General features: G+C 37.6%; 1 protein-coding gene across 2 annotated transcripts in view; it reads left to right on the forward strand.

Moving 5' to 3' along the window:
* The window catches only part of LOC149072151 (5-oxoprolinase), a 176923-nt gene that overhangs the window by 19252 nt on the left and 131222 nt on the right, over positions 1 to 26449 (forward strand). The gene's annotated exons all lie outside the window — the stretch shown is intronic.

Raw genomic sequence — 26449 nt, forward strand, 5'->3', positions numbered from 1 at the left:
TGACGAAGGCACTGGCCACAGTTTCTGCTGTCTGGTCGGCCATCGGGAGATCCTCTAGCCATCTGTCCACGCATGTCAGGCAATAACGGCAGCCTTGTGAAGTTGGCAACGGACCGATCAAATCGATGTGCACTATCTGGAATCTTTCGTCCACCAGAGGAAAATTTCCAACTGGGGCACGCGTGTGTCGCTGGATTTTTGACACAAAATACATGAACGTGTCCAGGCGGCACAATCTTTAAGTCCTTTCCACACAAATTTTTGCGTCATGAGATGAACTGTAGCACGTACTCCTGGATGCGAGAGTCTATGCACCGCATCGAACGCCATTCGCCAAAATACTGCTGGAACATATGGCCTAACTACGCCAGTAGATACGTCACATGCAACCGAAACGTTTGTAGGTGAAAAAATCAAGTCTTTAATCTCGATACCAGAGTCGGGATTGCGCAACACCCCCAATTCCTGATCGTTAATTTGCTCTTTTGCGAGCTGTTCATAATTAATTTCATTAGGAAAATAAATACTTGAAATTCGTGAAAGGGATCTGCTACATTTTCATTACCGGATATATAACATATATCTGTTGTAAATTGCCCTAAATATTCGAGGTGTCTTTGCTGTCGTGGAGAACATTTCTCCAATCTCTGTTGGAAAGCAAACGTTAGGGATTTTTGATCCGTGAATATTGCGAAATTCCTGCCTTCTAAGAAATAACGAAAATGTCGCACAGCAGAATAGGCAGCAAGCAATTCACGATCATAAGCACTATATTTTGCTTCTGCAGGTGTTAGTTTACGGGAAAAATATGCTAGAGGTTGCACATTTTCATCCACTACCTGCTGTAAAACTGCGCCAACAGAGATAGAAGAAGCGTCAACCATTAGTGAAATTTCTGCATCAACTACCGGGTGAGCCAACAATGTACATGTCGCTAAAGATTCCTTACACTTTTGAAAAGCGTTAAGAGCTGCATCTGTCCAATTAATTACAGTTTTATCATTTTTCTTTTTAGCTTTTACGAATTGATATAGCGGAATTTGAATTTCTGCGGCTTTTGGTATAAATCTGTGATAAAAATTTAGAACCGCCAAAAATCGACGTAATTCTTTGACAGTGTCGGGTTTTGGAAAATTAACGATAGCTGAAACTTTTTCGGGTAATGGTGACAAACCTGATGCTTTGACCAAATAACCAAGAAATGGTAATTCGTGAGCACCAAAAGTGCGTTTGTCAACATTTATGACTAACCCACACTGTTTCAGTCGTTGAAAACCCGTACAAAGGATTTTCGCGATGAATTTTTTCATTTTCAGATGCTACCAATATATCATCCAAATATGGAAAGCAGTAGTCAAGTCCGCGTAAAACTTCATGTATAAACCTTTGAAATGTATTCGCAGTGTTACGCAACCCAAAAGGCATATATTTAAATTCAAACGCCCCAAAGGGTGTAACAACTGCTGTTTTTTGGACATCTAATTCCTCGACAGGTATCTGATTATAATCGCGAACAAGATCTATTTTTGGAAAAATATTTTTACCAAATAGATTATATGAAAAATCATGTAAATGTATTATCGGATAACGATCCGATATTGTCACCGCATTTAACCGGCGATAATCACCACAAACGCGCCATGAATTATCTTTTTTCGGGACCAGGTGAATGGGGCTGGCCCACGGACTATTCGAGGGAACACAAATGCCCTCTTGAAGCATACGGTGAAATTCCTGTCGAAGTTTCTCCGGCGACAATCTACGTGGCTTCGAGAAAACTGGGGGACCGGTAGTTTGAATGCAATGAGTGGTATTGTGCAGTACGGGTGATCGAGACAAGTTCGAATTTACTATTTCTGGAAATTCTGAAAGTAATTTCACAATCATTAGAAACAAAACTTAAGCCGATCGAAGGACCAGACACAGTTCTAGCCCCGATACTGCGTGAAGTTACTTGATCGATCAGGCGTCGATTTCTTATGTCTACTAATAATTCAAATTTACTCAAAAAATCGGCTCCGAGAATAGATCTTGTGACATCCGCGATCAAGAACGTGAAGAGAAACTTTCGTTTCAACCCTAAATTGACAGTTTCAAAATGTGTGCCAAAAGTTTTTATTTGCGAGCCATTCGCAGCAAACAATTTCAATTTCGTGGGTTTTAAATTTTTGTAACTTCTATTACGCGGAATCACGGAAACCGCTGCGCCGGTATCGACCAGGTACCGATTTCCAGTAGTTTGGTCGAAAACGAAAAGGCGACTAGCTTCAAGTCCAACATTATCCGTCGCCGCGCGTGTTGGACGATTTAGTTTTCTGACTCGAAGTTACATGGCTTGCGGCATTTAGTGGCTTTATTACCAAAGCGAAAATGATACCAGCAAGTTTCAAATTTTCTAGACCTACTTTCTGCTTCTGGATCGCGATATCCTGTCTCTCGATGTCGATCGCATCATATTTCGTACTCGTTCATTCAACGTTGCGATTTCTTGACGCAACAAGGCGATCTCGGATTGATCATCAACGTGCGCGATTGTTGCGGATACAGCCGAAACTTCGACGATTTTATCAGCCATCAGCATCAGAGCCAGTTTGTCAAGCGGATCGGTTGAAACGGTCAAAATTTGCTGAACAGAAACTGGAAGTCTCTGTAGCCATAGAGCACGTATCGCATCATCTTTGAAATTTGAATTAGCAAGCTCCTTCATCTCGCGCAACAGATGACTGGGTTTTTTGTCACCCAAGTCTAACTCTTGCAACAACATGCGAATTCTAGCCGTCTCCGATTCGGAAAATTGACCAATAATTCTAACTTTCAGAGCATCATATTTCTGAGTGCTTGGAGGATTTCTCAACAAGTCACTCACATGCAAAAGAATATCGGAGCTTAGAGCTGAAATAACCGAATGATATTTTGTTTCATCTGTGACTATACCCGAAATAATAAATTGTGACTCTATATGGTGAAACCATAAATCTGGATTGGCTTTCCAAAATGTCGGAGGCCTAAAAGCTACTCGAGCCAACTCGGTACCTCTCGACTGGGGTCTCGTTTGATTTTCGGTTGATTCGTTCATCGTGATCCTCCGCACAAGCACAATACCACTTAACGCGATACGAAAAACGGGGGAAAAAAATTTTATACCTCAAAAATAAAAGGTGTCGCACGCTCCGTACTCCAGAATCAAGAATATGACGAGCAGAGCTTTTCGTCTGTCAACACCAATCATTTCAGTCCATCGTTGGAACGATGAATTTATTTCGAACGATGAGTACGTCATACATCACTTGGATTAGACTCGCGCCCTTGGTCACCAAATTAAGCAGTCACGAGCTGCTTGGAATTTATTTTTTTTTGTTCAGCACTACGGAATAAAATCCCAGCAATGCATTGACACTTAAATATTTATTTTTAGAAATACAACATGATTAAATTCTGAAATTTGCGACACGCAACTTGCGTGCGCGTAAACTAAAAATTAGAACAGGCAAAAGGGAAGAACGAGTGAATATTACACAGCTATATATACTCTTGGCGGCTGACGTCATACGTCGCACAAAGTGTTGCCACAAGGTAAAAAAAAGAATGGCTAAAGGTCTGGACACACATATCCACACCGTGCCCGACACGTGCGTCGTCCGAGTGTAGGTCACCACACGGTCAAAGAATAATTCTTTGCTAAGCAATGCAGCCGTTCACACATATCCGCACCGTAGCCGAGCACCGCACCGCGTCCCCAACTAGTTTATTTTATATTTTTACGGTGACGGTGCGCTCTCGGGAGAGAGAGAGAGAGAGAGCGCAGATTTTTTTATAAAAGAGGAGAGAGCGCTCATTTATTTTATGTCGCTTCTCAATTTCCATCAATTGCTGAATTATTAATTCCATTTATTTCTTGATTTCAATCAATTTCTGCATTATTTCTTTTATTAATTCTGAATTTTCAATAGTTCTGGAATTATTTCTTTCAATTATTTTTAATCCATCGATTCTAAAGTTTTCCTTAATTTCGGAAACGGTTTCTCACATTAGTTTAAAATTACCTCCATTAATTCACATTTGTGTAGTTATTATTTTTTTTGTACGGGGGTATTTCTTAGCGTTCGTGTATATTCAGTATGGCGATTCCCTCTTCCCACAAAATATATGAAATCTTGTTAAAGAGAGGGGGTGTCCTAAACATTTTCGTGCCCCGAAATTGTTTGGACGTACCTGGCCCCGCTTCTGTGGTACTAGCGTAATATATATAAAACAAATGGATAAACATTTTCACAACTTTGATGGGAAAACAAAGTTTAAAATTATGTTTCACATAGCATATAACGAAATTTTGCCGGGGAGATTTTTGTTAAAATAATAATGTAAACTTGGAAAACTAACTGGGTTTAATTTCCGATGCTCTATAAATGAATCATTGTTTTGGTTTTAACATAAATTATATATATAAATAGAAAACCGTTCGAAAATTTTTGGGTTTTTTCTTATGGGAAAATATATGAGACATTTTAAATTTGGTACTCACATCAGATGCAACATGTTAAGCCATAAATGCTTAACCCATGTCCTGTGCTCCAAATGCGGCCCTCGGAAGCATTTGATGTGGCCCGTGACAACAAAAAACAAAACAAGGCTCCCGAGTGGTCTCAAGCACATTTCAAAATCACTTGAGCGACTAACGGCACACCTCCAGTTCACTTAAGTGGATCGTGATACATTTGCAGATTATCCTATTTGAGTGGTTAGTGGCACATTTCCAGATCTCTCGAGTGGCCCGCGGCACGTGCCACTTTTTAGGTAATTTTGGAGGATCGAGACTCATTTCTGGATAACTTAAGAAACCCGCGAAATATTTCAAAACAATGAAGTGGCCCACACCTTCCAAAAAGTCGAGCACCTTTGTGCTAAATATCTGACAAAGGTGTTTCAGCGACTGGAACTTTGGCAATGAGTGCTTTAAATTACTATCGAATACTGGTGAGGCTTTATCATTGAATCAAGCCCCGGCAAACTAAACACCCCAATTGTTATTGATTTTAATATCCATTTGCCATCTGCAGAGGAGCCAATTTTCAGTTTAGAAGATTCCGCGAACACACACACATACAGAGTAAAAGATATACGCGCTCTTGCGTACAATATGCTCCTGCTGAGCTGAGATACACTTCTCCGAGGTGTTATCGGAATTTGACACCACCTGCCCCTACAGATGATTATATTTATGATGGCCGTTGACTCTGAATAAAAAAAAAACGAGTGTGTAGGTGAGGAAGAGAGTACCATTCTCCCCCACAGATTGTTTTAATTTCGTAAATAATCTCCTCTCTCCAAACTATAAACAAGAATGCATATAGTCAAACTAAGCAAATGGCCGTCTTTTTATTTTCAGCTGCATTTAAAGATCCTATCCTTTTTTGCGAGTTTGTCACATACAAAAAATCTATCGGAGATCAATCCAAAATAAAAAATTTATATACATGTGTAGATTATTTACAGAAATGTTTAGAACAATTAATTATTGTTAATTTACTCTAGGGTTATAATATTCAAATCACTCTTGTTAATTAATTTACTGAACATTTTGATTTCACCGAACCGGCTGCGTTAAAGACTTGAAGCAATCGACACAGCTTCGTAGTCAGCATACGGCAGCGATACGGGCAACACACGGAAAGGTGTGGTCTGAAGAGGAACGAGCCGAGCCACGGCCAACTGACGCCCGAGCTACGGTCCTGGCACGGTGCGGATATGTGTGTCCAGACCTTAATTGCTAGCAGGTGGCATTCTCTTGCTGCGGTATAAAAATTAAGCCAAAGAAAATGCCATATAATTTACAGTAGTAATAAATTATTATTATATTAATAATACTCCTTTTCTATTAAATTATTAATTTAAAGTAATTTAACAATTAATTTATTTTATTATTTTAGGAATTTAATTATTAATTGAAATTAATTTTACGCCCTTTATTACTAAATGATCACTACTCCCTTCGAATTTTTTTCTGTATCAAATATTTTAGTTCAGAATATTAAATTTAATAAAAATTTAAATTTTTTAAATTAAAAAATTTAATTTACTTTCAAAATTTATAACAACAATTTTCGAGTACATCTTTTGACAAACGCCAACACAAAAAGCGCAGCTCACTCAAGCGTGAAGACTGACGGAGTTCATTGAAGCGTGAAGAATACCTTGGCGTACAGGGAGAACCGATTTGCGGCCTTTACTGGCAACCCGGGATAATTTTTATCCTTTCCCCGAGCCGAAATGGACCCTCTCCAGAGAGGGGTGTTCACGTAACTCTTCTCGTGATCTGAGGACTATACTTTGCTTTTAAAGTGCACGAAAATTTGACAAAAAACAGTTTCGAATTGAATTTGAAATCTAAAATTGTCTGTGTTCGAGTTTTTGTTCTACCTGAACTGGAAATATTTCTACAATATTTTAATATAAACAGCTGAAAGGCTGTATATGCTAATGTTTTACATATATGTTTTTCGCAAAAAAAGTCAGATTTTTTCAAACACCGCTTGTTCAAGTGTCTTTAAACATTGTCTCTCTCTCAGCACTGAGGTGTTACATGCTTTGGCATATTTTTTTTTAATTAAAATGCTGAGAAGAAATTTTGTGGCACAAGATATGGGTAAATTTAGGTTATATTTGCAAAAGGTTCCATGTTGTTGAAATTGATATTCGAAAACAAATAACAATTAAAATTGTCAAAGCTCTCGTTCAATTGTATAAATATATACACAGAATTTGAGAAAAGAAAATTTGAGTTCCTGAAGTGAAAAGAAAATGTTTAAAGTTTAAATGTTTTTAAAAACGGATGTTTCTCATAGGAAAGCATGGGAAGCCACGGTTTGTTTGGGATTACTTGGTCCCTTTTAATAGAGCGATCACTGGCTTCATCTGGCAACCCTGATTACCAATACTTTCTCAACGGACGCGCTGGTCCAACACCTACTAGAGAATTTTCTAGTGGGTGTTGGCTGGTCACACCACCTCCTGTTGTTCTTTCCTCCATGGGCTATAGTAGGATGGGCTGTAGATATTCGGGTACACAAAGAAAGATGGGGGGAAGAGGGAAATAACTGGTTTCTAGAAGAGAGGAGCTGGAAGGAGAAGAAAAGAAAACGCAGGCACGCGAAAGCGCTGAATTATAAAAAAAAGAATATTTTTTTGCTTATGCATTATGCTATTTTGTCTTTTTTCCATCGCTTTCTTTTATATTATTTTCTTCCCCCCTCTTTCGTCCGTTCTTTTTCTTCTCTGGTTAGTATTCAACAGAAAACAAAAAGGGGGAACCAGGGGCGTAGCTAGAAATTTCGTTCGGGGGGGGACCAAAGTGACAGAACAATAGATTTGGCCATCTTTTTCCCTTTTTTCGGTCATTTTCTCACATTTCGGGGGGGGGACCAGACCCCCAAGTCCCCCCCCCCTGGCTACGCCCTTGGGGGGAACTAGAGAGTGAAAAGAAAATTTTATAAATATGGCCAAGAAGCGCGAAAGGCGATGAGCAGCCAACTGTTGTAATTTTTAATAATTTTTTGCGGCTTTAATAACTGAACTCTGCCGATAAATTTTTGTTTTTAATGAGATGTGTTTTGTATGTGTGTTTCTCTGGGTGAGATGTATGTACCTAAATTTATTTTTATAATTTTTTGAGACTGACACCTTTTTGGACCCTTTCCTTGTAAGATAACTTATCATGACCTAGAGTTTTGATAAATAAAAAAGTTTAAATTTCACTCACAGATGGCATTGTAAAACGAAAAAATTGGCGTCTTGGTATATAAAATTTCCTTTCTGTGTGTGTTCTCTATACAAATCTACAATTTCATACCAATCTTTGCAAAATTTTGTATGTGGGCCAAACAGGCTCCAACTTAGCGATAGGCCACTTTAAAAATTCCTCAGAGTTGTATAAATGCCCGATAGAGTCAAAAAACTGTTCAGCAACAATTATTTTTAGGTCCCTTGGGAGATCATACCCTTGTATTCAGTTTGTGTGTAGTTTATGTGTTGTGTTGTTTCTGTTATGTCATTGTATGTATTTTATTCATACAAATAAAAGCCTTTACTAGCTAAAAAAAAAATAGGTCTACTTTTGTTACCTTGATTCCCAATAGTTTGTCACTTTTTTAATGCTCCCAGTATATGAAGAAAACGCGAGCAGTGCCAGGTATTACTGCTAGTTCGATATATAATGAGATTCACAATCTTTTTTCTAAAAACGTGAAGAAAATTGATTTAAATTCATAAAAAAAAAAGCCATGAGAATTTTTTTCGGGAGAGCATCCCCTTCTCGGTGATGAGCATTGCAACTAGGAGAGGCTTGGTTCCAAGGTTGGCATGTATAGTCAGGGCCGCAACTAGGGGGGAGCAGGCGAGTCTCGTGCCCCGGGCGCTAGACCCAAGGGGGCGCAAATTTCATTCTGAAACCTCTCCTTAAACATTACAAGGGGGGCGTCAAAATCCCGGGGTGACCAAGCACCTAGTTGCGGCCCTGTGTATGCATAGCTGCTTCGTGGTCAAATAATAATAATAGTGATCAGATAATACATCAATATTAAAAATGGTCATCGCTTCTGTAATGTTGGCTTTTTCACGTACACCGAAGCAAGTGAAAAAAACAAACGCAGAAGCCGGTTAATGATGATTTTTAATTTATGTACAATTATATTTCGGCCGATTAGAGCTTTATCTCATATTTTGTGGGAGAAATTCCACTTTATCTCAAGTTTTAAACTAATAAAAAATTTCAAATCTACAAGTTCCCATAATATGAAAAAAAATTGTATTTACGACTCATTGATCATGATATTCATGGATTGAAAATTTGAGAATTATGCATAATCACCGGTAAATGTGATAAATGTAGCAAAATTGATCAAACTTTATTGAAATAATCCGATATTTTATCACTATTATCAACATATATGTGCTGTATATAGACTCTGACACTGTTTTCAACTCTCCCACACAACCTTCAGATAACTTTTCGATAACTTAAAAAGTCTGACGAATTCCTTATTTGGAAATAAAAATGCATTGTTAATTTTTTTTTCCATTTTTTAAAATATGAATCATAAAAAAAACTTCTATTAAAGAAAGAATTTAGGTTATCTCGCATAGAAGAAAAAAATTGTTTACTAAGAATCAAGCTAAGAAAAGGGGGTAGCCTTGGTTCTTAACCCGATTCTTAACTATGGAACAAAAACGATTCTTAGTTAAGAATGTGGTAGCAAAATTCCCTCTTAAATCTTAACTAAAGATCAAAACCATAGTTAAGAAGCGGATTCTTATTAAGAATCAGAAGGTGGTACATCCCCTGGACTGTCCTTCCCCCCCATGAGGCGACATACAATACCGTATCCAAGGTAACCAACATGGCGACACTTGGCGGCTCATGAAAGAAACAAATCTAGATTGAAGAAATGATAAAATGAATATTTTTTTTTTGTTTTTGATAGGCACCAAATACAGTATGGATATCCCACTTATAACTTTTTTCAGAAAAACCCTCATGAAAAACATTGTAAGCGGAAAAACGCTTTAAAAACTGGAAATCAATGAGAGAGTTGGGGCCACGGTCGTACTATGCGGGAAAACGTTCTTAGTGGGAACGTTATAAGTGGGACTGACTGCATTTCGATTATTATTTTTTTTAAGTTCAAGTTATCAATCTGCCTGTTTCTATTTCATAAAAAGCTCCAATTAAAGCGTAGCCGGTCAATTTGTCGCACCCCAATTTCTCGCGGTACAAATTTGTCGCAGTATCAATTCGTCGCTGTACAAGTTTGCCGTAGTGTCAGTTCGTCGCGGTACAAATTTGTCGCAGCTCCAATTCGTAGCTGTACAAGTTTGCCATCGTGTCAATTCGTCGTGACGTCAATTTATATATTACAGCGCTGAATCAATTCGTCGAACCGTCGATTCTTCACTGTACATGTTCCACGCGAGCTTATATGCAGGTTTTTGTCTTATAAGTGAAATAAAAAACATGAACAAAAGTGTACACGCAGTTAACGGAAAGGTCATCGAAATTAAAATTACAATATCAATTACATTTAAAAATTTAACTGCATATAAAAATTTAATTATATTTGAAAATTCAGTTATAAAAATTTGAAATGTTAAATAATTGATTTTTGCTGTGATAAAATTTCGGTTTGTGTGATATTCCCCAAATTATAGTGAACCTGTCTTTAACGGTAAATTTCTATCTGCCCCATGGGCTCGAGAGTTTCTCCCCCCCCCCCTCCTCCTCCGAGAGTCACCAACATTTACTATTACAGTATCTCCATAAGGACCTGAAATACAGTATTTAATTAGTTAATAATTCAATTAAATTGATATTTAATTTCCACCGTATAAGCCGCACTTCCCGCTTTTGTTGGGATTTCTATTTCTCACAGCGAAGGGAGTTGGGCGCAGATCAAGGGTAGAAATGTACAGTGCTTATAAATGGCGATTCGATGAAGTTTTAATATTGCCTACAGGATGAGCACCGACAAAGACCATGTAATCACCAATAAGAAAGACGACTATGGGTCAGTCACATCGATATAATATAACCATTAATCTTATGTTTATAATCGGTCGCACATCTTTGGCTGGACTGTTTGAATATTTTCACATAGTTTTCATTAGCGTCTAAGCTTTTGGTACAAGGTTGGTGTGCTTGGTCTACATATTTCTGTGGGCAAAAACATGGAATATTGCAAAACCGAACGTGGAAATGATATGTTGGTTTGTGTGTGTTTAAAAGTTTTGCCCCCATAATTCATGTTCTGAAATTGGAAAAACTTTTAATGCAATTGCCCTATAATTAATTTTCTTTATTTGAGTTTTTGTTGTATCATAAAATAGAGATACAGATTATACGGATGACAAAAAATAAAGTAGTATTTTTTAAATTAAATTGTTTGAATTCAATTTAAATTGCAATAAATTAAAATCTTCTCTTACGTATCGTTAAAAAAGAAAAAAAATTATGGTAGTTTAAAATACCATCACTTATTATTCTATTAATCATCATCAGGCTTTTTATTGCGATATTCACGTTAGATACGTGTGTAAATAAAATGTTACCCAAAGGCACTGAAAATAAATAAAGGTTTAGATATTGTGGAGTGTTTATATGTACGATAATGATTTTTTTAATTAAAATGATCCTGATAAATGTGGGCTATAATCAGATTCATAGTTTTCCCACCTGTGGGCTATTCAAACCTTGCCTCCCTTCTTCCTTTCTAATTCATGTTCTTGATCAACCAATTACTCAATTTCGGTTACGCCCTTTCACTTGAAATCTTGGGATAAAACCCGCATACCCCCTCCCCACCCAGGAAATATGCCTCTGAATATAATCCTTTATTGTCTGTTAATGTTAATTCACTTGTGTTGGAAGAAGAAATTTTTACTAATCTTTGACTGGAGCCAGGGCCGTCTTAAGATCATCATGGGTCCCCGACAGACCAGTCACGACCCAGGCGAAAAAATGGCGCCCACTACCGTGAGAAAAAAATGGCGGCTTTTTCGTCACGCGTTTGAGGTCGGCTTTTTCTTCCTGTTTGCTTAATTTTCAGGGGTTTTTTTTTCTCTGTTTCGCTTAATTCTTCGCTTTTGTCGTTTTTTTTTCAGTGTTCAAACGTATATATAATATTTATTTTGCTCTTTTTGGTCAACTAGTTAGTATCTGGGGTGTTTCTTCAGTGACGTAGGTGTAGATACTTCTAATACTGCATTGTTCTCTCCCAATGAATACCATCAATCATTGAATTCTCTATCCTCTAATATGTTTTCTCCCATGGAGACATTGAATGACTTACCTTCTACATCGGCGGAAAATAATCTCTGGGTTTCGGACATCGGCCCCAAGGACATTATTCAAAATCTATCTGGATCAAACTTACAGTTCACCGTCAAGATTGTTGGAGATACAACCATCCCAAAATCAAAGCCCAAGGAATTACGTATGTGCCTTGAACAAAAATTCCTGAATGCAAAACTCATCGATGAAATCCGATTCGCAAGAAATGGTGACCTACTTCTCACTTCGGCATCACCTGAAGTTGTATTGGAGGCCCTATCGCTGTCCTCTATTGGAAATATTCGGGTCAGAGCGACTCTACTTACTGATACATTATCTTCAAAACTGCTTCTTGCAACGTCCCTTATGGGAGTTGCTTGCCCGGTTCGAAATATCCAGCAATAAAGTGGCAAACGACAAGTGGAAAATGATTAGAAACAAACTTTCGCATGAAATATTATTATTTATTCAATTATATGGGTTAGTTAATTTTAACAATGGATTAGTATATCTTGGAGCCCTCTATTTGACGTTAGCAGTAAAGATACTGGCTCACCAATTGATGATCAACAACAGTCAACCTGTGCAGCGATCGGACATCCGATGTTGTTAGCTTTTCCGTAAATACCAGAGGAGTTTTCTCAGTTGAGAACCGGAACACCTTGATCAGTTCCTGGGGGCCTCTCGGTTGAGGGCCGAACCACCTTGACCAGCTCCAGGGGGCCTCTCGGTTGAGGGCCGAACCACCTTGATCAGCTCCGGGGGCCTCTCGGTTGAGGGCCGAACCACCTTGATCAGCTCCGGGGGCCTCTCGGTTGAGGGCCGGACCACCTCGATCAGCAATGAAGAACTTTGACTGTGAAGATTGTTTTATATTTTGATTCCGGACCTGCCGGAAAACGGATTCAAATAATGTAGATTATTGCATTTTAACAATTCAGCCTAAGGCCAATAGATACGGTAGTAAGACGGTGAACCGTCCTACTAGAGGGCTTCAGTTGAACAGAACAAGATTAGACGAACGCAATGTGAGAGACAAAGAGGGAGGAATTTATACTCCCCTTTTACAAGAAGTTTGGGACCACATGTCCTCGCATGGCCTTTTCGCCTCAACAAAATTATCGAATTTGCATATTCATGCGTCACTATTATAAACATTACAATTTAATTACATTGGAATCTGGCAACATGACATAATCCGGAGAGCTGATCAGACTCTCCCGATTATGTAAACATTACTAACATAACAATATGAAATGAATTGTTCCGACGGAGGTCTGCAGCCCCCCGCCGAAAATAAGTGAGTACAACACTATATTTTCGTATCCGCACAACGAGACTTGCAACAACTCCCCCGGGAAGTTCTTCGATAAAAATAATTTAAACTGGGCTAAGCCTCGCCCAACTATACATATATTGGATCAAACCCCTCCACGAAAATAGCGGCATCGTCGTCATGAGGGAAATTAATTTATGTGGGACATCAGTAGCCCGACCTCTGGCCCGTTCTCGTTCGACAGCCGAAAGACCCCACCCGCCGACTGCCGAACTAATCGAACACTCTGGCCCTTACCGGTTCGCCAGTGGGTCCTCGGGTGGTTTCCGGTAACTGAGAGGTCCCTGGGGTCTAAAATAAGAAGGAATTTCCCACATAACGACAAGACCACCATTAACGTAGAGGGATCGGATCCCGATACGTTACATTCTGAGAGATATTCCATGTTCCGAAAAGCTGAGTGATGTGGCTTTAGAGCTGATGGACAATGGTTTGGTTCCATTGTGCATTAGACGTTTTGTGAAAAATAAAATACCCACAAATTCTTTGTTAATTACCATCTTGGGCAGTTCCATTCCTGCTGATCTCAAATTATGGTTCCAAATCTTCCATCCTCAAGAGTTTATAGAAAAACCAAGCCAATGCACTCGTTGCTTCAAATTTACCCATCGTACTAAATTTTGTCCAGTTACGAACACTATCTGTAGGACCTGTGGTGATCATCATGATACAGAATCATGTTCAAATGCTCCTAAATGTATAAACTGCGCTCAAGGTCATGATCCCATGGACAAGAAGTGCCCAACATTTATTAAAGAGGCAGAAATAATCAAGTACAAAACAATCAAGCGGATTCCAATTCATCAAGCTCGCAAATTCTTCCAAGATAAATCGCCAACTTTTGCCGTCAGAGCAAGTATAAATTGTGTGCCATCAACTATCACAGACTTAAAAATCGATATCCAAAATTTGGTCCGTAAAGAAATCGAATCAATGCATGAAAAAATAATTGAAGATGTGAAAATCTCCATGCATGCACTGATCACTGAAGCTATTCAGTCAATTGTTCCAGATCTGATATCTCAAGTCATCAAGGAAGCTGTACCACTATTGTCATCTGCACTTAACAGCGAGCTGATCACATCTGCATTCACCAGTGAACTGCCTCATAAGAAAAATAAATTACAAGTTCTTCCTTCAAAGGATACTCCCGCGCAGCAGCCATTGCTAGAGTCCTCTACAGTCACACCAAAGCGAAACTGTTCAAACCATCATAATCAATGATAACTTTTTTTTTTCTTTTTCCCCTCTCTTATTTCAGTACAAGTCAGTACCGTTTTTGTGTTCAACTGCTAGATTTGCAGATATGTTCATTTTCAATTTTACTTCATTGAATAAGCTATTCATGGTTTTCAAAATTTTGTTCTTTCTACTTTAGTCAAGATTATTCAATTTTCTGTATGTTTACATCATTGAAGGTGCTTCAATGGAACTTGCGCAGCATCAATAACAAGAGATTACACCTTCTTCGTTTTCAAAAAGATTATGATGTACTTTGTCTCCAGGAGACATTCCTTACATGTAATGACCGTTTCCACTTACCAAACTTTATAATATACAGATGTGACCGAGACAACAGCTCAGGCAGAGGTGGTGTTCTCACTGCTGTTCGCTCTACATACCCTTCACACGTTATTCATAAATTCTGTCTTCAAGGCGTTGAAGTAATCATTATCAAGATTCATTTCCATAACAAGTACATTCATATAGCAAACACCTATTTGGCTGACACTTCCGAAATCCCTACAGTCATGAATACCATTCTTTCTAAAATCTCATCTCCATTCATCATTGTTGGTGATTTTAATTCGTCCCATTCTTCTTGGAACAGTCCTCGGACAGACACAGCTGGCAGAAATCTTTTTTTGTGGCTTCAACAAAACCCAGTTTGTCTGATCCAACCCAAGTGTGCTACTCATTTTTCAAGCAATTCGTCTAACACAATAGATTTATGTTTTTGTTCTTCAAACTTAATGGGTAAAATTAACTGGTACAGCAGTGACTCCCTTTACGACAGTGATCATCTGCCTATTTGTCTCGACATCAATCTTCGGGTAAATAAATTTTCTCGCAAAATAGCCATCACAAACTGGGATTTCTTCAAGGAAAAGTTGACATCATTTGACAATACTTGCTCTTTTTCTGATCATGTAGAAAAATCCTGCATATCAGCCACAAAAAAGGTACAATCACATCCTCACCAGTATAATGAGTATTTTGATTCATCCTTAAGATCATTGCTCATCTGCAAGAAAAGGTCATTCAGACAATATCTGAGATGCCCTTGTCCTCCGTGTTGGATCATCTTTAAGAAAAATAATGCAAAATTCAAGAAGGAGCGCAACCTCCGAAAAAGGGAATTTATGTCAGAAAATATTTTTATTCATGCCACTTATCCTAAGATTTTTACAATTCTTAGAAAACTCAAACTCATCCAGTCTAAACTCCAAGTGGATCGTCATCTTGTGTTCCAGGTCAACAATTTAGAAGTGGTGGACCCTATGGATCAGCTAAATCTTCTCCAGTCAGCTCTTATAAATAATTACACTCACAAGGTCTTTGACTGTTTCAGTGGCCCCCATCGAGACTTCTCTAGTTTGATGAATGTTCCGATTACCATTGGAGAGCTCAAATCTGCAATTCGTCGTACTCCAAACACATCGCCAGGTCCTGATGGTATCAACGCTAAATCATACTCTTTAATTCCTGACTATCAAATTCATCTCTTGTGTGCTGAATACAACAAAATTTGGCTCTCTGGAACTATTCCAGTGGATTGGAAGTATGGAAAAGTAATTTTTTTACTCAAACCTAATAAAAACCCAAGTTGTCCTAAGTCTTATCGTCCACTGACATTAACAAACGTAAAATTGAAGATTTTGGAACGAATAATTCTGTACAGACTCAACTGGATCTCATTAAAATACAAACTCTTCCCAGCGAACATTTATGCCTTTAAACCACGTTCTGGATCTCAAAACCTTATTAATGACTTAAAATGCTTTATTTCTAATACTTTCAGGCTCAAAGAATTTGGCGTCATAGTTTCTCTTGATATTAAAGGCGCCTATGACTCTGTCATCTATTCTGCACTTTTATACAAGCTCAAATCTTTTGGGTTTCATGGTACTTTCGTAAAATGGATGGAGAATTTTTTGATGGACAGAAGATGCATCATTAGTTGGAGAAACCATCAGTCAGATTGGATTGACTTAATAAGGGGATTGCCTCAAGGATGTGTTACTTCTCCATGGCTATTTAATATTTATATTGCTGACATTCTTTCTCACCTTCCCAACTCCATTCATCCCTTCATTTATGCTGATGACATTTTTCTTTGGATCAGTAAATCAGACTTGAATGTTGTTACAGATGAATTGAATTCTGCCTTAAACCTTGTTTCAAACTGGATGGATCAGTGGGGATTTGTTCTGTCTACTGAGAAATGCAGTTACAGCATTTTTACGAAAAAAAATATTCCTTTTCTCCCAGATATCCAAATCAACGGTGCTCAGATAAATTACGAGGAAAATATCAAGATTCTTGGAGTTATTTGGGATCAAAAGCTGAGTTGGAGCCCCCAGATCAATCACATTTCTAAAAAAGCCATTAACATTTGTAATATCATGAAGTTGATTGCAGGTAGGCTTCGTGGAGCTAAAGGGCATAAACTTTTGGCTATCTGTTCTAACATTACTTCAAGCTTCATGAATTACAGTTCATTCTTGTGGCATAATAGCTCCAAGAAAAATATTCAAAAGTGTTCTGCTATCTATCACCAATCTCTTCGCATAGCTACTGGTCTTCCAATCTCAACACCGATTCCTCTGTTACTCAGCATCTGTGGAAAACCTCCATTTTCACTGTTTTTGTTAAAAAATGTTACTAATCATATTATCAAAGCAAGAGCTTCCCATTACAGCTCTGTGTTCAAACATATCTGTTCTAATTTCAGTTTTGACCGTCAAGGCTTACATACTAAAATTTTGGATCCTTCTATTATTCAATTCATCAAGGACAACAATTTACTTATTCCTCTTCAACCTCCTATTTTTTGCGAATCTTCCTTGGCTTATCACCAATATTGATTTCACAACAAGTTCTCTTCCATTTCAAACATCATCAAATGATCTCCTCACAAAGCAACTATTTTATGAACATGAACAAAAATTCTGGTCTTGCTCTACTATTATAGCTACAGATGCCTCAAAAGGAGCTCATACCTCTATTGGAATTTTCTGTGCAAAAACTCGTAATTCATTTCAAGCAGCGCTCCATGATTGCTCATCTGTCTTCACTGGAGAATGTGTTGCAATAATGACCGCAGCACTAAAATTCATTGTCAGTAATGAAAACTACATAATTTTATCCGATAGCAAATCAGCTATTCAAGCAATCGCCAACATCAACCCAAAATCTCATTCCGTGGTTCTAGCAACTTTTTATGCCTTATATTTAGCATCATTGCGGGCGACAAGAATCTCATTAGTTTGGTGTCCAGGCCACAAGGGTGTCTTCTACAATGAGCTTGCAGATCATCTAGCACGTACAGCAGTTGATTCCGAAAATCCAGTTTTCCCTACATATGCTTACTTTGAGGATGTGATTAATCTTTCACACAAAAATTGGCAATCATCAATTCGTCAATATTTTTGTAATCAACCCCTTTATCCAGTTGCAGATCGTTTCTTCGATGCTGTTAAAAAAATTTCGTCCTATTTTACTAGCCGCAAGTTTGAATCACTCTTTTATCGTCTCATGACCAACAGAGCACCTACCAATGGTTACCTTCACAGAATTCATCAAATAAGTTCACCTAACTGTATCTGTGGCAACAATTGTGAATCTAACAATCATTTCTTATTTACGTGTCCTAAATGGTCAATTTTTAGGGAATGCTTTCTGCAGAATGTAGGCCTTGGTAATAATCAGATATCTGACTGGCACAGACTCATTGAAGTGACTCCGAGCACTTTGATCAAGGAATTTGAAATTTTCATGGGAAAATGTAATCGTTTTTGACATTGGCTGCTTTCATTTTTCTTGGAGCTGAGATTTTGTGGTTTTTTTTCTTTGCATCATCTACCAGTTTGTTTTGTTTTTATTTATTTATTTTTTTTGCTAAGTCTGTTTCTTTATTGTACTTTGTTCCCCACAGTTCTGTTGTTCCTGTTCATCTTCGCAAATGTTTTTGTACAAGATGACGTTATGAACTAAAGCTGTCCTAGAGCCCTAAGCAGGCATAGAGGACGTTAATCTATCTGTATCTGTATCACGACCCAGGCTCTGTCCCTCCCGGGATATAAGCCTTTTACCCTTGTGGGTTGGGTCGCGCTGGGGAGAATCACGGGTCCCCGGGCCAAGTGATTTTTCCGAGGCCCTACCAGGCAAATTCATGAAAATTTCAACCAGATATCATTTTTGTGAGGCCCTTTTCCCCTTGAAGCCCTCGGGCCGTGCCTTAAGACGACACTGACTGGAGCCGTATGAGTGTCATGTACATGAAGTTACATACAATGGGCTATTTAAAAGTCTAATTTCATTCTTTTTACTTGAGAGTTGTTACTTTAGAGTTGAAAAAAAATAAAAAATCGACTGACGTTTGCAGTGGTGTCAGAGACGGGGATGCTGTGGGTGCTCAGGGTACTTTATGGAATGGGTATGAGCATCAAGAGAAATGATTCAGAAATCAAAATTTCCTACTTCAAGATCAAGACATGAAAGAAACATTGAAGAAGGGGGGAGGGAGGGTGTGGGGAATCGCCATTCATTCCGTATATATGGGACTCAACCCGTACTCAGGAGGCGAAATGGTATATTGCATTGTATATTCATGAGTTATTGGAGTGGGAGGGCTCAAATGGCATCAGCCCCCAGTTTCTGGCGCTTATGGTCGGAGTGTTTGAATATTATTTCTGTGTGATAATACAAAGTGAATTGAAATGTGCATGGCATTGGAAAAAAATTTGAAAATAAGACTTTTCGCAGCTGTTACACATAAATAAAACTTAGATACATTGTCTATAAAAAATTCCTTAAAGGTATATTCTCTGCATGAATACATTTAATAGTGAATTACGGAAATCGTGTTGGGGGGCCCACATTGATCGCAATTTATTATCTCGATGTGCACCCCCAACGCCTATCCCTGCAAGAAATGGAAATCCTACAGAAAGGGGGGAAGCGCGGCCTATACGATGGAAACTAAATTTTAAAAATTTATTTAATCCCAATTTATTATCTTGGTGTGCTCCCCAACGCCCCTCACTGCGAGAAACGTAAATCCCGACAGAAATGCGGCTTATATGGTGGAAATTAAATTTAAACAATTTATTGGATCCCAATTTATTACCTCTTGGTGTACGTTCCAAAATCCCTCGATGACTACAATGAATACTTTCCTTCATTTGTTAAAAGTTAAAACAGATTGGAAGGGGGAAACATTTCCAATAAATCAGAAAAAAAAATTAGTTCCATTCTTTACGCCTAAAGTAACTCTATAAGATCACAACAAACATGAATTTTAAAGCAATTCAAATTTGTCGCGACGAAATGACTTCGCTACAACTTTGTACCGCGACGAAATGAGCCTGCGACAAATTTGTACCGCGACGAGTTTGTAGCACGGCGAATTGACGCTGCGGCAAATTGAACGCGGCGAATTGTCACGCGACAAGTTGAGCTAGACCCCAATAAAAGCTGCGGAATTTCTGCAATGTAATTTATGGTCTATCATTAATTTTGAAAAAAAAAACAAATTATACAGGGTGAATCAGACCTATTCTTCCAAATGAAAGAGTGATAGACGAGCCCAAATGGATCATGAAACATCCCACCAACAATGTCCTATCTCAAAACCGTTTTTGAGTTATGTTGGATAATCGATAATGGAAAAAAATGTGTCGAGTCTAAAAAAAAACTGCATTTGTGAAGTTTCTAAGGCTTTTTAGATCACGTGATATTTCCCTCTTTCTTGAGGGACATACAAGGTAACCAATATGGCGACTTCCATATTCCGGAAAAATCACCGAATTTCCGCATTTCTGTGGTAAAATCGGCAATTTTAACATTGTTTTTATGGGTATCATCCTGTTCTTGTCTTTAAAAGTGATGCTTATGATAATTATGACGTCTATTCGAAAAGCCTCATTTTTTGCTGCCCCGACTTTTTTTGCAAAAATGTCCCGGTTTCTCCCGTTTTTTAGTCGGAGTTTTCTTGAATCTGTTATTTTAATCAAAAACGTTGATACAGGTAATATTTTCATTACTCAATAAGTGAGTTGACATTATTTTCAATTCTATATTTGTAATTTCTCTGATTCTTTATCCGTGGTTCCCAAGAATAGTCTTAAGACAATCATTTCAAAGCACTGAATGGGTAGGCTACACATCAGTACACCAACTCTTTACTACGCCCCTAGAAGCCGCAACGCGCACCTGATTTTCTGGGCATTTCGGTGAAAAAAAATTCAATCCACCATCGCTACCGAACTGAAAGATATCCGTTGACACCCATGGTGCGTCAAAAGTTTGTTAAAGTTAATTGAAAAGGAATAAATGATGAAAAAAAAATTGTAGTTTGCACCAATGGAGTCAGAAAGATATTGGATCTTTTTGCAGAATGAGAAGAATACTCTACGCCAAAATCTGTCCTCAAAACTGTTACATCATCTTTTTGGTAGGTAAAAAAAAATAGTCCTAAATGTCGAAAATCAGCCTGTCAATAAATTGCAAGGATGCGCACGAGTTCTTCATTCGATTCCTGCAGCCTGATTTGCATAATTAACAAGAGTTAGAATTGAAAAATAAAAGTCACTGCCCCCCCCACCCCCAGTGACTACGAAAGATCCGCAGATATCATGATTTTTTTTCCACAAACCAAGCACAACTCGGGTCTATCGTCATGGGCAATTTACTAGCTAGTGAGTAGTGCCGGAAGTGTAAGTACCTAACAGTCTAAGTGCGTATTTTTCTCTCTCTGTGCTGCTATCTGTATTTCAAAAGTGAAGTGTAATGATTGAATATTTTTACTGTTTGTAGGGGCCTGTTGTTCTCTGTGGCGAGACTTTTTAACGGGATATCGGCTTGCATTTGTGCCTCGAAGTTGAGAACCACAGAAACCAACTTTAGCCGACCACCACTGTGTCGACGGTTAGGTTAGGGCAAGGTTACTATACTTATTGCCGATTCGTCAAATAGAAAGCATCAGAATTTCTTGCCAATGAATAGGCTGACCATATTTCCTCGAAAGAAATACGGGAAATTGGGATTCCAAATTCGGAAAATACAGGATATTGCCAAGAACAACGCCAAAAAAGCACAAAGTTGCCAAATATTGCTGAAATTACGGAAAAACCACAATGGTGGCAAACGAAGCGTTACAGCAAATTGCAGTGGATTAAAATGAATTCCACGAAATAAAACGTTCAACCTTGGGTGACCATACGTCCCGTATTTCCCTGGACAGTCCCGGTATTTTCTGTTTTTTTGGCCATCCCGTGATTGTGATTTTCCCGTAATTTCAGCAATATTTGGCAACTTTGTTTGATTTTGGCGTCGTGTTTGGCGATAATTGGCGATGTCCCGTATTTTCCCGTATTTGGAATCCCAATGTCCCGTATTTCTCAAGGAAATATGGTCAGCCTACTCAAGAAAGAGGGAAATATCGCATGATCCGAAAACCCTCATTCACTTGTAAGCGAAGGGGTTAATTAAGAAATAATTAAAATAAAATCTTCATAAATGCACGTGTTTTTAGCATATTCAGCAAAAAAAAACATTTTCAGGTGTCAAAGCTTCCAAGAACAAAAAAAAAACTCTGGAATATATGAATCTTTTGTTTTAAGTATGATAAAATTTGAATGACACAAACAGACAGAGTCCACCCCACCCCCCTGCTGTGTACGGCGAGGCACGCAGATATTGGAAAAATGATACAGGGCCAAAGATAGAGGGCGTGGGGCAACTGCCCCAGGTGGAGAAATTTAGGGGGCAGCAATTTTAGGTGGGGACACAGAGGACCGTTGTAAAATTATCAAATTTTAAAGTTGTGGATCAATAGTCAATGTTTGCCTGGGCTGCAAAAATCTTAGTTACGACTCTGGTTCATTATAGAAAGACGATCTGAAATGCATGAATTGAGAAGTAAATTTTTGGTGCAAGATTCATTTCATTTCAAAGATTCAGTCTGAATTAAAAAATAAAAAGTTATTCAATTTATCACAGAACATAAAAGATGACATGCAAATATATGAAAAATATTGATTCATGGAGTGGTACGGGATTGATGCACCACTTAGTACACATCATATCAAAATCAGTTTTGCTCATAAATTTTTGAATTTTGGCAGACAAAGTTTTATAAATATTTTTCACAGAAATAAACATTTGACATTTAAACAGCTTAGGCAACATAAAACAACAAAAGTTCAATGATTCTTCCACAGGAGATTTTTCCGGGATCAATGTATCATTTGTTAGATGCTGGAGTTTTCAGCTCTACTGGTCCCACGGGCCACCACTACTTTTTTCTCAGTGGTCACATTGTTTAATCAGTGGTCTCGGACCAGCAGACCACCAGTGATTTCGAATGCTATAACCTATACCTGCTTAATATATTGCATGTCTCAGGCATAGACGCCGGAATCTAAGAGCTGAGGCCATTTGAGCCCAATACATTTTGTAAGGGGGGCTAAGCCACTTTAATAATTTCTGGAATGCAATTCACCTTCACTCCTTCATACATGCTTGAGTCATATATATGGGACAACCAGCAACTTTCAGCCCCCAACCCCCAATGTTTCCTTCATGTCAGCACTTCTGGTCTCTGGCACATGTATCATTAACTTGTGAAGCTATTTTCTTTATTTAAAGTATATATATATATATATATATATATAATATCCAATCGCTCATCACAACCTTCAACACAATTTTTTGCTGCCATCCGTTCCTTTTAATTAATTTCTAATGAGTTTAAGTTCATTTTTTTATTAGCTTTTGACAAACACTGTACTTTTCTCCTCTTGACTGATAGTCTTTCACATGGGACAATCTCCAGACAGCCATTGCCGTCTTAGCGCATGGCCCGGGGTCTCAAGTGCAGAGGTGCTTTGTGATTACGAGATCTCCTTATGAATTGATAGGCAATCATTTCTAGTCAGCTAGGAGGTCTCAGTAAAAACCTATTGGCCCGGGGATCCATCATGCTCTTAAGATAGCCCTGCAGCCAGTATCAACATCAGTTATTTTTTAAGCTATTAATTTACAAAAAAGACCCCCCCCCCCCCAGGATCTAGAGACCCTGGATGCAGAGGTGCCAAAATGAAGTAAACATTGGAAGGGGCTGAAAGTTGCTGGTCGTTCTGTATACACAGGGCTCAAGTGGGTACGCAGAAGGAGTAAGGAGCATTACATTATTTTTCAGAAATTATTGGAGGGGCTCAACCCCTTTACAAAATTTATTGGAAGGGGGCTCAAATGGCCTCAGCCCCTAGGCTCCGGCACCTATGCCTGGATGAAATCTGTTGATATACAAATTTTTTATCTCAACTGCATATTTTTCAATCATCTGTCCAGTGCCATCTTAACGCATGGGCCCACCTGGGCATGACGTGGGAGGCCTCACAAAAATGAGATCCGGTAAAAAATTTCTAGAATTTACCAGTTAGGGCCTCAGAGAAACCACTTGGCCTGGGGGCCCACGATGCTCTTAAGACGGCCCTGCATCTGTCTATAGCAAGGGTTCTTTTGTATGCCACAGACCTTCGTGCGCTAATAGAATGAAGACTGCTGACTCCTTTAGAAAACAATATTCACTATATAGCAATTAACCACTGCACGTACAAGCATTTGGTAAGAAATTTGGATTTTCTCTAATTGACGAATCAACAAAAATGTGTTAACCTTGTACCAACCTAACCGCACGTTGGAAAAAGAAAGAAGGGGAAATAAAAAATATATATAAAATGAAAAAGTGCAATAAATAAGGCCCCTTTCCATGGGTCCGCATCCGCATGCCCTTTCACACAAGCACTAAAGATGTTTTTGCCCACATCTTTATTCAGTTCGAAATTCATGCATAAAAAATATTTTATTTGTAATTTTTGTAATTATTTTTCTCTTTCACCGCTGATTCACAGAGTGCCCATAGGCAGCCTAGAACCATTCTTTGCTGGTTTAATCTAGAGCCCCATAGAATATGGGTATAAAGATGCCTTCAGTTCGATCCTCACAAGTAGTCGATGGGAGAAAATATCTTGAAAAAAATCTAAGATCTGTCTTTTTGGATAATATGAAAGAAAATTTCCAAAAACATCCAATGCTGTTCCAAAAAAAAAATTCAGGAGATATCAAAGACTTTGCAAAGTATGAAAAAGGAGAGGGGTGGAGACTTCCTAAATGTCTGTGCTTAGAAATATTCACATCACAATTCTGTCGTAGGCTGAGATTACACTGTAAAAGTTTTGTAAAAGCTCTTTGATAAAACCTGAAAAATTCAACCAATAAGATCACCGGCTGCTTTTTTCAAGTTTTATAAAATAACTTTCATAAACCTTTTAGAGTGAAATCCAATCCTTAGATTAGTCACTTCTGAAATATAAAATTTCAATTTTTTTTTTAGCTTATAGACTGAATATTGAGTAAAATATACTTGTAGGTATCGGGGGCACCAAAACTATTCAAGTGCTTAGAGCCTACAAACATCTTAATCCGGTCCTGAGTGAACAGCGTGCGTGGATAATGTTGTTTAATAAACATTGTTTTTTTTAAGTTTAAAAAAATTAAAAGATTAAAAATTTAAAAAATAAATATTTAAAATAATTTTAAATATTTATTTTTTTAAATTTTAAATATTTATTTTTTTAAATTTTAAATATTTATTTTTTTAAATTTTAAATATTTATTTTTTTAAATTTTAAATATTTATTTTTTTCAATTTTAAATATTTATTTTTTAAATAATTTTAAATATTTATTTTTTTAAATTTTAAATATTTATTTTTTAAATAATTTTAAATATTTATTTTTTAAATAATTTTAAATATTTATTTTTTAAATAATTTTAAATATTTATTTTTTAAATAATTTTAAATATTTAAAAAGAAAAAAATTAAAAATTTTTAATTAAATTTAAAAGTTATTAAAGTATTTAGTTAAAATATTCGTAATGAATTACAGAATGGCTTATAATTTTGGTCCCATCAGTGGCCATTGTTGACAAGTTTTATTGTATAAAATTGTAAAGTATGGACAAAAGGCAGTTAAAGTTGCTATATCTCCATCTCAGAAGGAAACGGAGGGACAGACGTACGCGAGTACATCATATTGATGAACAGGGACATTCATATGGTGTTTTTAAGGGAATTTATGGCAAATAATTAAAAAAATTCAGTGCAAAATCATCTTTAAAAAGTAGCCAAAGATGTGGACGAAGTCGCTCCGCATCCGTGTCATGTGAATAGCTCCAAATAACCTAATTGTCAAAACTTGTATGTGCGGATGCGGATCCCACACTTAGGTTTTGACACATGCGGACGACGTCTGGACCCGCATGAACACTTCAAAGTTGTGGGCAAATTTTGCCTCGTCTGAAAGGCTCAGTATAAACCAATTGTTAAAACTTCTTCCGGACCCACATCCGCTCCCTGTGAAAGGGGCCTAAGGCAGATAAGAGAATTCTTTTTACAGTTCTCTTTTCACCCTCACTCTATGTGTTCTCTTACATGTACAGTAGAAAGATAATGTGAGGAAAAAAATCATTAACAGGAGTATGGGAAAGAAAGAGAAACTTCTGTGTTTGAAAACAGGGTTACCATAAAGCTTTGCAATGGTGAAGAAAGAGGAAAGAAAACACAGAACTTGTTTGAATTGGAGTTTGGATGTAATATTACGCCTGCAATTGCAAAGAGATTAGAAACAATGAGTTAATTGCTTTTTATCTAAGCTTACAGACCCCTTGAAATCATTCCATAAAGACTAAGGACCCTAGTCTTTATGGAACCCTAGTCTTTTCCTACCAAAAAATATTAGTTAATTAGTTAGTGTTAGATTTGGTTCAATAATATCTTTATTATCTGAAGATATACTCAGTCTGTCTATTTCTGTTTGTCTGTTGGCAAAATATTTCTTTTATATTATGAATGTTTTGGTACAAAATTTTGCTTAATCTATAACTAGGGGGGTGCAGTCTCTGTGCTGCATAATTAATTTTGAATTTTCTAATTAAAATAGTGCTCATTAATTTCATTCATATGATATACCAAACATAGAAAAAAATCATGCACTAAGGCCAGG

This window comes from Pholcus phalangioides, unplaced genomic scaffold, assembly GCF_987345545.1.
Source record: "Pholcus phalangioides strain wild (caught in Gottingen) unplaced genomic scaffold, Ppha-v1.0 ptg000017l_1, whole genome shotgun sequence".
Lineage (NCBI taxonomy): Eukaryota > Metazoa > Arthropoda > Arachnida > Araneae > Pholcidae > Pholcus > Pholcus phalangioides.